Below are 13016 nucleotides of genomic sequence, written 5' to 3' on the forward strand. Positions count from 1 at the left end.
AAACCCTAAAACAAGCAAACAATGCATGCAAAATAGGATCTGTCAAAAACAGAAAAGCCAATAAATATCTGAATTAAAATCATAATTCTCTGTATCTGAAAATTCTGAAAATTAGGACAATGTAAGAAATTTCAAAGCAATATAGTGTAAAATTTTCATAATATTTTGATTCCCAAGTAAAACCTAAGAATTTTTATAGTGGACACAAAAGTTTCTGTTTTTGCAATGAATCAATCCAACAAGTATCCACACTATCACACAGGTTCACTAGGCACATTATTGAGATAAACACACAAAACATGATTAACACAGTAGCTTAATCATGTGAGCACACAAAAACAGAAAGTATAAGTGTTGGGCTGTCTCCTGATACGTCCATTTTGCATCATGCTTTCACGTTGATATTTATCGCTTCTTGGGTTGTTATTCCACTTCACGGTACAATACTTATGCCTTTTCTCTCTTATTTTGCAAGGTTTACTTGAAGAGGGAGAATGCCGGCAGTTGGAATTCTGTCCTGAAATTGGAGCAAGTTCGAGATACCTATTCTGCACAGCTCCAACCGTCGTAAAAATGAACGAGGATTTTTTTCCGGATTTATAAAAAATACTGGGCCGAAGATGTGCCAGAGGGGGGCCAGCAGGTGGCCACAAGCCTACTAGGCGCGGCCACCCCCTAGCCGCGCCTAGGGGGCTTGTGGGCACCTAGTTAGCCCTCTGCCCCCCTCTTCTGCTATATGAAGGGTTTCGTCCGGGAAAAAAATTAGGAGGAGGCTTTTTCGAGGATTCGCCGCCACCACGAGGCGGAACTTGAGCAGAACCAATCTAGAGCTCCGGCACGACGATCCTGCCGGGGAAACTTCTCTCCCGGAGGGGGAAATCGTCGCCATGGTCATCACCAACACTCCTCTCATCGGAGGGGACTCGTCTCCATCAACATCTTCATCAGCACCATCTCATCTCCAAACCCTAGTTCATCTCTTGTAACCAATCTCCGTCTCGCGACTCCGATTGGTACTTGTAAGGTTGCTAGTAGTGTTAATTACTATTTGTAGTTGATGCTAGTTGGATTACTTGGTGGAAGAGTTTATGTTCAGATCCTTGATGCTACTCATTACCTCTTTGGTCATGAATATGATTATGCTTTGTGAGTAGTTACTTTTGTTCCTGAGGACATGGGATAAGTCATGCTAATAGTAGTCATGTGAATTTGGTATTCGTTCGATATTTTGATGTGTTGTATGTTGTTTTTCCTCTAGTGGTGTTATGTGAACGTCGACTACATAACACTTCACCATTATTTGGGCCTAGAGGAAGGCATTGGGAAGTAGTAAATAGATGATGGGTTGCTAGAGTGACAGAAGCTTAAACCCTAGTTTATGCGTTGCTTCATGAGGGGCTGATTTGGATCCACTAGTTTAATGCTATTGTTAGACTTTGTCTTAATTCTTCTTTCGTAGTTGCGGATGCTTGCGAGAGGAGTTAATCATAAGTGGGATGCTTGTCGAAGTAAGGGCAGTACCCAAGCGCCGGTCCACCCGCATATCAAACTATCAAAGTAACGAACGCGAATCATATGAACATGATGAAAACTAGCATGACAAAAATTCCCGTGTGTCCTCGGGAGCGTTTTTCCTCCTATAAGACTTTGTCCAGGCTTGTCCCTTGCTACAAAAGGGATTCGGTCACTTTGCTGCATCGTTTCTACTTTTGTTACTTGTTGACCGCTACGAATCATCTCACCACACAATCACTTGTTACCGATAATTTCAGTGCTTGGAGATATTTCCTTGCTGAAAACCACTTGTCAGATCCTTCTGCTCCTCGTTGGGTTCGACACTCTTACTTATCGAAAGGACTACGATAGATCCCCTATACTTGTGGGTCATCAAGACTCTTTTCTGGCGCCGTTGCCGGGGAGTGAAGCGCCTTTGGTAAGTGGAACTTGGTAAGGAAACATTCATATAGTGTGCTGAAATTTATTGTCACTTGTCACTATGGATACTAATCCTTTGAGGGGCTTGTTCGGGGTATCTTCACCTCGAATGGAAGCAAAAATAGTTGCTCCTCAACCTACTGCACCTACTGAAAATATTTGCTTTGAATTTCCTTCGGGTATGCTTGAGAAACTGCTGGCTAATCCATTTACAGGAGATGGAACATCACATCCAGACTTGCATCTAATCTTTGTAGATGAAGTTTGTGGTTTATTTAAGCTTGCAGGTTTGCCCGAGGATGAGGTCAAGAAGAAGGTCTTTCTTTATCTTTGAAGGATAAGGCGTTGACATGGTATAGGCTATGTGATGATACTGGATCATGGAACTACAATCGGTTGAAATTGGAATTTCATCAAAAGTTTTATCCTATGCATTTAGTACATCGTGATCAGAATTGTATTTATAATTTTTGGCCTCGTGACAGAGAAAGCATCGCTCAAGCTTGGGGAGGCTTAAATCAATGTTATATTCATACCCAAACCATGAGCTCTCGAGAGAAATTATCATTCAGAACTTCTATGCTCGACTTTCTCATGATGATCGCACCATGCTTGACACTTCTTGTACTGGTTCTTTTATGAAGAGAGATATTGACTTCAAATGGAATTTATTGGAGAGAATTAAATGCAACTCTGAAGATTGGGAGCTTGAAGAAGGTAAGGAGTCAGGTATGAATTTCAAGTTTGATTGCGTTAAATCCTTTGCTGAAACAAATACCTTTAGTGATTTTAGCGCTAAGTATGGACTTGACTCTGAGGTAGTAGCTTCATTGTGTGAATCATTTGCTGCTCATATTGATCTCCCAAAGACAAGTGGTTTAAATATCATCCTCCTTTAGAAGTCAATGTAGTTAAACCCAATCCAGTTGAAGAGAAAGTCATTGCCTATAATGATCCTATTGTTCCCAGTGCTTACATTGAGAAACCACGTTTCCCTGTTAGGATAAAGGATCATTCTAAAGCATCAACGGTGATACGTAGAGGCTATATTAGAACACCTACACCCCCTGAGCAAATTAGAGTTGAACCTAGCATTGCTATTATCAAAGATCTTCTGTCTGACGATGTTGAGGGACATAATATTCACTTCTGTGAAGCTGCTGCTAGAATTGCTAAACCTCATGCTAGAGACAAACATAGGCATGTTGTTGGCACGCCTATTGTTTCTGTTAAGATAGGAGATCATTGTTATCATGGTTTATGTGACGTGCGTGCTAGTGTTAGTGCAATATCTCAATCCTTATATGATGAAATCAAAGATGAGATTGCACCTGTTGAGATAGAACCTATTGATGTCACTATTCAGCTTGCCAATAGAGATACTATCTACCCTGTGGGAATTGTTAGGGATGTTGAAGTCTTGTGTGGTAAACCGAAGTATCCTGCTGATTTCCTCGTTATTCGTACCACACAAGATAGCTTTTGTCCCATCATATTTGGCAGACCTTTTCTCAATACCGTCAATGCTCATATTGACTATGAGAAGCAAACTGTCACTGTTGGCTTTGAAGGTGTGTCACATGAGTTCAATTTCTCCAAGTTTGGTAGACAACCTCATGAAAAAGAGCTGCCTAGTAAGGATGAAACTATCGCCTTAGCTTCTATTGCCGTGCCTCCTACTGGTCCCTTAGAGCAATACTTGCTCGAGCATGAAAATGATATGCATATGGATGAAAGGGATGAGATAGATAGGGTTGTCTTAGAACAATATCCTATTCTTAAGAATAACTTGCATGTTGAGTTGCTTGGGGATCCTCCCCCACCAAAGGGTGATCCTGTGTTCGAGCTTAAACAGTTGCCTGGTACTCTTAAGTATGCTTATCTTGATGAAAAAGAGATATATCATGTTATTATTAGAGCATGAAGAAAAGAAGTTACTAAAAACTCTGAGAAAGCACCGTGCTGCTATTGGATATACTCTTGATGATCTTAAGGGCATTAGTCCCACTCTATGCCAGCACAAGATTAAAACTGATCCTGATTTCAAACCAGTTGCTGATCATCAAAGGAGATTAAATCCTAAGATGAAAGAAGTAGTGAGAAAAGAAATACTAAAGCTCCTGGAAGCAGGTATTATCTATCCTGTTGCTCACAGCGATTGGGTGAGTCCGGTGCATTGCGTCCCTATGAAGGGAGGCATTACCGTTGTCCCTAATGATAAGGATGAATTGATCCCAGAGAGGATTAATAGTGCCTATAGGATGGTGATCAATTTTAGGAAATTGAATAAAGCCACTAGGAAAGATCATTACCCTTTGCCTTTTATCGACCAAATGCTAGAAAGACTGTCTAAACACAAACACTTCTGCTTTCTAGACGGTTATTCTGGTTTCTCCCAACTACCAGTTGCACAATCTGATCAGGATAAAACCACTTTCACCTGCCCTTTCGGTACCTTTGCTTATAGACGTATGCCTTTTGTCTTATGTAATGCACCTGCCACCTTTCAAAGATGTATGATGGCTATATTCTCTGACTTTTGTGAAAAGATTGTCGAGGTTTTCATGGATGACTTCTCCGTTTATGTGTCTTCCTTTGATGATTGCCTCAGCAACCTTGATCGAGTCTTGCAGAGATGTAAAGACACCAATCTTGTCTTGAATTGGGAGAAGTGCCACTTTATGGTTAATGAAGGCATCGTCTTAGGACATAAAATTTCTGAAAGAGGTATTGAAGTCGATAAGGCTAAGGTTGATGCAATCGAGAAAATGCCATACCCCACAGATATCAAAGGTATAAGAAGTTTCCTTGTTCATGCTGGTTTCTATAGAAGGTTCATTAAAGACTTCTCTAAGATTTATAGGCCTCTTACCAATCTCTTGCAAAATGATATTCCTTTTGTCTTTGACGATGATTGTGAGGAAGCCTTTGAAATACTTAAGAGGGCTTTGATAACCGCACCTATTGTTCAACCACCTGATTGGAACTTATCTTTTAAGATCATGTGTGACGCTAGTGATTATGCTGTTGGTGCTGTTCTAGGGCAAAGAGTCGATAAGAAGTTGAATGTTATTCACTACGCTAGTAAAACTCTAGACAGTGCCCAGAGAAACTATGCTACTACGGAGAAGGAGTTTTTAGCAGTCGTGTTTGCATGTGAAAAGTTCAGGTCTTACATAGTTGATTCCAAAGTCACTATTCACACTGATCATGCTACTATTAAGTACCTTATGGAGAAGAAAGACGCTAAACCTAGACTTATCAGATGGGTTCTCTTGCTACAGGAATTTGATTTGCACGTTGTTGACAGAAAGGGTGCTGATAACCCCGTAGCAGATAACTTGTCTAGGTTAGAGAATGTTCTTGATGACCCACAACCTATTGATGATAGCTTTCCCGATGAGCAACTGAATGTCATCAATACTTCACGTAGAGCACCATGGTATGCTGATTATGCAAACTATATCGTTGCCAAATATATACCACCTAGTTTCACATACCAGCAAAACAAGAAATTCTTCTTTGACTTGAGACATTACTTCTGGGATGATCCTCACCTTTATAAGGAAGGAGTAGATGGTGTTATTAGACGTTGTGTACCTGGACATGAACAGGGACATATCCTACAGAAGTGTCACTCCGAGGCCTACGGGGGACACCATGCGGGAGATAGAACTGCACACAAGGTATTGCAATCATGTTTCTATTGGGACACTCTCTTCAAGGATTCCCATAAGTTTGCCTTGTCTTGTGACAAATGTCAAAGAGTAGGTAATATCGGTAAACGTCAGGAAATGCCTATGAACTATTCACTTGTCATTGAACCATTTGATATTTGGGGCTTTGATTATATGAGACCTTTTCCAAAATCCAACGGGTATACTCACATCTTAGTTGCTGTTGATTACGTCACTAAGTAGGTAGAAGCTATCCCCACTAGTAGTGCTGATCACAACACTTCTATCAAGATGCTTAAAGAAGTTATCTTCCCTAGATTTGGAGTCCCTAGATATCTAATGACCGACGGTGGTTCACATTTCATTCATGGTGCTTTCCGTAAAACGCTTGCTAAGTACGATGTCAACCATAGAATTGCGTCTCCCTATCACACTTAGCCCAGTGGTCAAGTAGAGCTAAGCAATAGAGAGATTAAACTAATTCTGCAAAAGACTATCAACAGGTCTAGAAAGAATTGGTCTAAGAAGCTCGATGATGCACTTTGGGCTTATAGAACTGCCTATAAGAATCCCATGGGCATGTCTCCATACAAAATGGTGTACGGTAAAGCATGTCATTTACCTCTTGAGCTAGAGCATAAAGCTTATTGGGCAATCAAAGAGCTCAACTTTGATTTCAAACTTGCTGGTGAGAAGAGGTTATTTGACATCAGCTCGCTTGATGAGTGGAGAACTCAGGCATATGAGAATGCCAAGTTGTTCAAAGAAAAGGTTAAGAGGTGGCACGATAAGAGGATACAAAAGCGCGAGTTCAATGTAGGTGATTATGTCTTGCTATATAACTCTCGTTGAAGATTCTTTGCAGGCAAGCTTCTCTTTAAATGGGAAGGTCCCTATATTGTTGAGGAAGTATATCGTTCCGGTGCTATCAAGATCAACAACACGGAAGGTAATTGTCCGAGAGTTGTAAATGGGCAGAGAATCAAGCATTATATCTCAGGTACTCCCATAAATGTTGAAAGCAATATTATCAATACCATAACTCCGGAAGAATACCTAAGGGATGTTTATCAGCCTGTTTCAGACTCCGAAAACGAAGAGGTATGTGATTCGGTAAGAAAACAGATTCCAAAACATTTCCAGTAGGAATTTTCTCCGTTTTGGAACATTTGAAAAAATAAAAAAATTGGAAGTAGTCCAGAAAGCACGGGAGGAGACGACAAGCCTGCCAGGCGCGGGCCCACCCCCTGGCCGCGCCTGGGGGGCTTGTGGCCACCTCGTGTGCCTCCCGGACTCCATTTTCGTGCGAAGTACTCCTTCTAGTCTGGAAAAAATCAATATATATTCTCCCGAAAGGTCTGACCCTCGTATCACGCAGATTTCCTTTGTTTTCATTTCGAGCCTGTTTTCTGCCGCAGATGTGGATCAAGATGTCGTCCCAGGAAACTGTGGGGGAGAACAATCTCCCTCAAGTCTATGGAGAAGTACATGCTGATCTAAAAAGGATGGAGGTCATGGAGGCTAAGGAAAGGCTACCTAAAGAAACCAAGGGCAAAGCTAAGGAGAAGAATCAGGCATGGGACGAAGCACAATCTGCGTTCAACAAGGAAGAAGTTGAAGAAGTGGATTTCCTCCAACCCTACCTCCACCTACTTTCTCCATCCTTAATTGAACTCTTGAGGTTTTGTGAAACAACTCGTGCTCGCAATACTTATCTCACTCGTGAAGTTGTTTTGCTGGAGAAACATATCACAGATCTCCAAGGTATAAATCAAAGATTGATGGCCCTCTTGGAATCAAAGGACAAAGCAACTCCACCACCTTCACCTCCAAAGGAAGACAACTGAGCATAGGTATGGGCAATCCCCTTGGCTTGTGCCAAACTTGGGGGAGTTGCCCCGGTATCGTATCACCATCACATCTTTTGCCTTTACCTTTGTTTTAGTTTGTTCCTTTTCAGTTTTCTTTTTCTCTAGTAGATTAAAAGTCTTAGTGTTTAGTCTTGAGTTTTGCTTTGTGTCACCCCGATGTATTCGAGCTCGTGAGCCATAATAAAGAGTGTCTTAGTTGAAGGGCTTTGCCTCATGCCATGATCAAAGAGTGAGAAAAGAACAAAAGCATGAAAGATCATGTAATGATCTTATGGGAAGTGATGGCTTCACATATAAAAAGAATGTTGATTGAAACTTGTTGAGGGTAGACAAACGTAGACCTTGGTCATTGTTGCAATTAATAGGAAGTGATAAGGAAGGAGAGGTTCACATATAAATACATCATCTTTGACATCATCTATGATTGTGAACACTCACTAAACTATTGCATGCCTAGAAGTAGATGTTGGACAAGGAAGACAACATAATGAATTGTGTTTGCTTAGTTCTGAACAATGTTATATGATTATAGATCCCTTAGCATGTGACGATTGCTTCCACCTCATATTAGCCAAAACTCCCACACCAAGTAGAAATACTACTTGTGCATTCACAAACCTTCAACCCAGTTTTGCCACGAGTGCCACCATACCTACCTATGGATTGAATAAGATCCCTCAAGTAAGTTTTCATCGATGCAAGCAATGAAAATTGCTCCCTAATATGAATGATCTATTAGTGTGTGGAAAATAAGCTTTGTACGAACCTGTGATGAGGAAGACATAAAAGCGACAGACTGCATAATAAAGTTCTTTATCACAGGAGGCAATATAAAGTGACGTTCCACCGCACTAGGAGGACACGCATCCAAACCTCAGAAGCGCATGACAACCTCTGCTTCCCTCTGTGAAGGGCCTATCTTGTACCTTTACTTTTAGCCCTTGAAAGAGTCATGGTGATCTTCACCAATTCCTTGTTTCGCCTTTATCTTGGCTAACATCATATTCTAGGGAAAGATCTATATTCATATGTCAACTTGGAGGTAAGCATTCATGAATTATTATTGTTGACATTACCCTTGAGGTAAGCAGTTGGGAGGCAAAACTATAAGCCCCTATCTTTCTCTGTGTCCAGCTGAAATTTGATCTCATGAGTACCACGTGAGTTATAGCAATTGTAGAGAATGAAAAGATGATTGAGTATGTGGATTTGCTTTACAAGCTCTTATTTGACTCTTTCTGATGTTGTGATAAATTGCAATTGCTTCAATGACTAAAGGCTATCGGTTGTTACTTCTTGGTAAGGTTCTTGATTCATACTTTACTTTGTGAAGGAATTGTCACTTTAGTATGAGAGATTATATGTTGGTATTGTTGTTCTGATCATGATCATGATGCATGCATGTTCGTATCTTGTTTTGTCGACACCTCTCTCCCTAAACATGTGGACATATTTATTGAGCCAGGCTTTCGCTTGAGGACAAGCGAGGTCTAAGCTTGGGGGAGTTGATACATCCATTTTGCATCATGCTTTCACGTTGATATTTATCGCTTCTTGGTTTGTTATTCCACTTCACGGTACAATACTTATGCCTTTTCTCTCTTATTTTGCAAGGTTTACTTGAAGAGGGAGAATGACGGCAGCTGGAATTCTGGCCTGGAATTGGAGCAAGTTTGAGATACCCATTCTGCGCAACTCCAAACGCCGTAAAAATCAACGAGGATTTTTTTTCCGGATTTATAAAAAATACTGGGCCGAAGAAGTGCCAGAGGGGCGCGAGCAGGTGGCCACAAGCCTGCTAGGCGCGGTCACCCCCCTTGCCGCGCCTAGGGGGCTTGTGGGCACCCAGCTGGCCCTCTGGCCCCCCTCTTCTGCTATATGAAGGGTTTCATCCGGGAAAAAAATCAGGAGGAGGATTTTTCGAGGATTCGCCGCCGCCACGAGGCGGAACTTGAGTAGAACCAATCTAGAGCTCCGGCAGGACGACCCTGCCGGGGAAACTTCTCTCCCGGAGGGGGAAATCGTCGCCATCGTCATCACCAACACTCCTCTCATCGGAGGGGACTTGTCTCCATCAACATCTTCATCAGCACCATCTCATCTCCAAACCCTAGTTCATCTCTTGTAACCAATCTCCTTCTCGCGACTCCGATTGGTACTTGTAAGGTTGCTACTAGTATTAATTACTCTTTGTAGTTGATGCTAGTTGGATTACTTGGTGGAAGAGTTTATGTTCAGATCCTTGATGCTACTCATTTCCTCTCTGGTCATGAATATGATTATGCTCTGTGAGTAGTTACTTTTGTTCCTGAGGACATGGGATAGGTCATGCTAATAGTAGTCATGTGAATTTGGTATTCGTTCGATATTTTGATGTGTTGTATGTTGTTTTTCCTCTAGTGGTGTTATGTGAACGTCGACTACATAACACTTCACCATTATTTGGGCCTAGAGGAAGGCATTGCAAAGTAGTAAGTAGATGATGGGTTGCTAGAGTGAAGAAGCTTAAACCCTAGTTTATGTGTTGCTTCGTGAGGGGCTGATTTGGACCCACTAGTTTAATGCTATGGTTAGACTTTGTCTTAATTCTTCTTTCGTAGTTGCGGATGCTTGCGAGAGGGGTTAATCATAAGTGGGATGCTTGTCCAAGTAAGGGCAGTACCCAAGCGCCGGTCCACCCACATATCAAACTATCAAAGTAACGAACGCGAATCATATGAACATGATGAAAACTGGCATGACAGAAATTCCCGTGTGTCCTTGGGAGCGTTTTTCCTCCTATAAGACTTTGTCCAGGCTTGTCCCTTGCTACAAAAGGGATTGGGCCACTTTGCTGCACCGTTGCTACTTTTGTTACTTGTTGCTCGCTACGAATCATCTCACCACACAATCACTTGTTACCGATAATTTCAGTGTTTGCAGATATTTCCTTGCTGAAAACCACTTGTCAGATCCTTCTGCTCCTCGTTGGGTTCGACACTCTTACTTATCGAAAGGACTACGATAGATCCCCTATACTTGTGGGTCATCATCTCCCAATTAGCACTTTTCTTTAATGCCTTTTAGCTAGGCATGATGATCTCAATGATGCTCGCATAAGAATAGTAATTAAAATATGCATCAGAGCATCATGAATCACATCAAAAGCACATTTAAGTCTAACCCACTTACTATGCATAGGGATTTTGCAAGCAAACAATTTATTGTAGCAATAATCAACTTGCATAGGAAGGTAAAACCATCATAACTTCAAAATTTTGAACACATACAGAGAAAACTTGATATTATTGCAATACCTACAAGCATATGTTCCTCCATCATAATAATTTTCAGTAGCATCATGAAGGAATTCAACAGTATAACTATCACATAAATCATTCTTGCCATGATATCTAACCATAGAATTTTTATTACTACGCACACAAGCAAATTTCTTCTCATTCATAGTAGTTGGAGCAAACTCAAGAAAATAGTTTACATGCGATACTTGATTGACATAACCAAACTGAACATTAAAATCACAATGACAAGTTTCATGGTTATTATCACTCTTTAAAGCATGCATGTCATCACCATAATCATCATACATAGCAACTTTGTTGTCATAATTAGTTAGTACCTCTTCCAAAATAGTGGAATCATTACTAAATAAAATCATGACCTCTTCAAATCCACTTTCATTATTATTTCCATAAGATTCAACACCCTCCAAAATAATGGGATCATTCGTACGTAGATTTGACACTCTTCCAAACCCACTTTCATCAATATAATCATCATAAATAGGAGGCATGCTATCATCATAACAAATTTTCTCATCAAAACTTGGGGGACTAAAAAATATCATCTTTATCAAACATAGCATCCCAAAGCTTGCGGCTTTGCATATCAGTAGCATCATAGATATTTATAGAAGACACACTGATAACATTGGAATCATGCATATCATTCAAGGATTTAATGCCAAACATTTCATTGAATACTTCTTCTAACACTTTGGCACACTTTTCGGATCCATCATTTTCAAGAAAGACTTCATGAAGGTAAAGAATTTGATGCAACTCCATTTCCATTTTTTTGTAGTTTTATTTTATAAAACCAAACTAGTGATAATAAAGAAACTAAAAGATTCAATTGCAAGATCTAAAGATATACCTTCAAGCACTCACCTCCCAGAAAACAACGCCAGAAAAGAGGTTGATGTCTACTACACAACTTTATTTTTGTAGACGTTGTTGGGCCTCCAAGTGTTTAGTTATGTAGGGAAACAACAAATTTCCCTCAAGTGGATGACCTAGGGTTTATCAATTCATGGGAGGTGTAGGATGAAGATGGTCTCTCCCAAACAACCTTGCAATCAAATATAAGAAACCTCTTCTGTCCTGAACACACCCAATATAATGGTAAATTGTATAGGTGCACTAATTCCACGAAGAGATGGTGATACAAGTGTAGTATGTATAGTAGAAATTGATTTTATAATCCGAATAAATAAAAACAACAGGGTAACAAGTACTAAACAACGAGCAAAATGGTATAGAAATCCTTAGAAACAAGGCCTAGGGTTCATACTTTCACTAGTACAATCTCTCAACAAACATCCCTATTCGATCAATCTATTGAGCCATCCCTATAAGTGTCACAAACAACCCTAGAGTTTGTACTAGAATAGCACCTTTGATACGGATCAACCAACTCTAATGCGACCTAGATACTCCAATGTCACCACAAGTATTCATCATATTCAATCCAACACAAAGAACTTCAAAGAGTACCCCAAGGTTACTATCAGAGAAAGTAGGAAGAGAACGTGTAGCAACCCATATGCATAGATTACCCCATTATCACCACGGGAATCCGCAAGTTGATTACCAAAAGATATATCAAGTGAATCAATAGAACACCGCATTGTCACCACGGGTATCCACATGCAACACATATATCAAGTGTTCTCAAATCTAATCCAACATAACAAAACCTCATACGGAAAGACTCAGTTCATCACATCAGGATAGCAAGGGAAGAACACCATATGATCCAACTATATTAACAAAGCCCGTGATACATCAAGATCATTCCGTCTCAAGAACACAAGAGATAGATAGATAGATAGATAGATAGATAGAGAGAGATCTGAAACACATAGCTACTGGTACATACCCTCAGCCCCGGGGCTGAACTACTCCCTCCTCATCATGGAGACCGCTGGGATGATAAATATGGACTCCGACGATGATTCCCCCCTTCGGTAGGGTGGCGGAATAGGGCTCCGGATGAGATTGCTTCAGAACAAAGGCTTGCAGCAGCGGAGCAGAAGTTCTAGGTTAACTTTCAGGGGTTTATGAATATATAGGACTTTTCAGCATTGGAATCAAGCTAGGAGGTGCCATACGGGGCCACAAGGTATCTCGGCACAACCATCCCCTTGGCATGCTCTGATGCCTTGTGGGTCCCCTGTGGGTCTTTTGATACTCCCTCCAAGCTTCCTAGGCCCCTTTCCTTCCAGGAAAACCCCATCAAAAAGTTTCAGGCA

Source organism: Hordeum vulgare, chromosome 4H, assembly GCF_904849725.1.
Source record: "Hordeum vulgare subsp. vulgare chromosome 4H, MorexV3_pseudomolecules_assembly, whole genome shotgun sequence".
NCBI classification, from domain to species: domain Eukaryota; kingdom Viridiplantae; phylum Streptophyta; class Magnoliopsida; order Poales; family Poaceae; genus Hordeum; species Hordeum vulgare.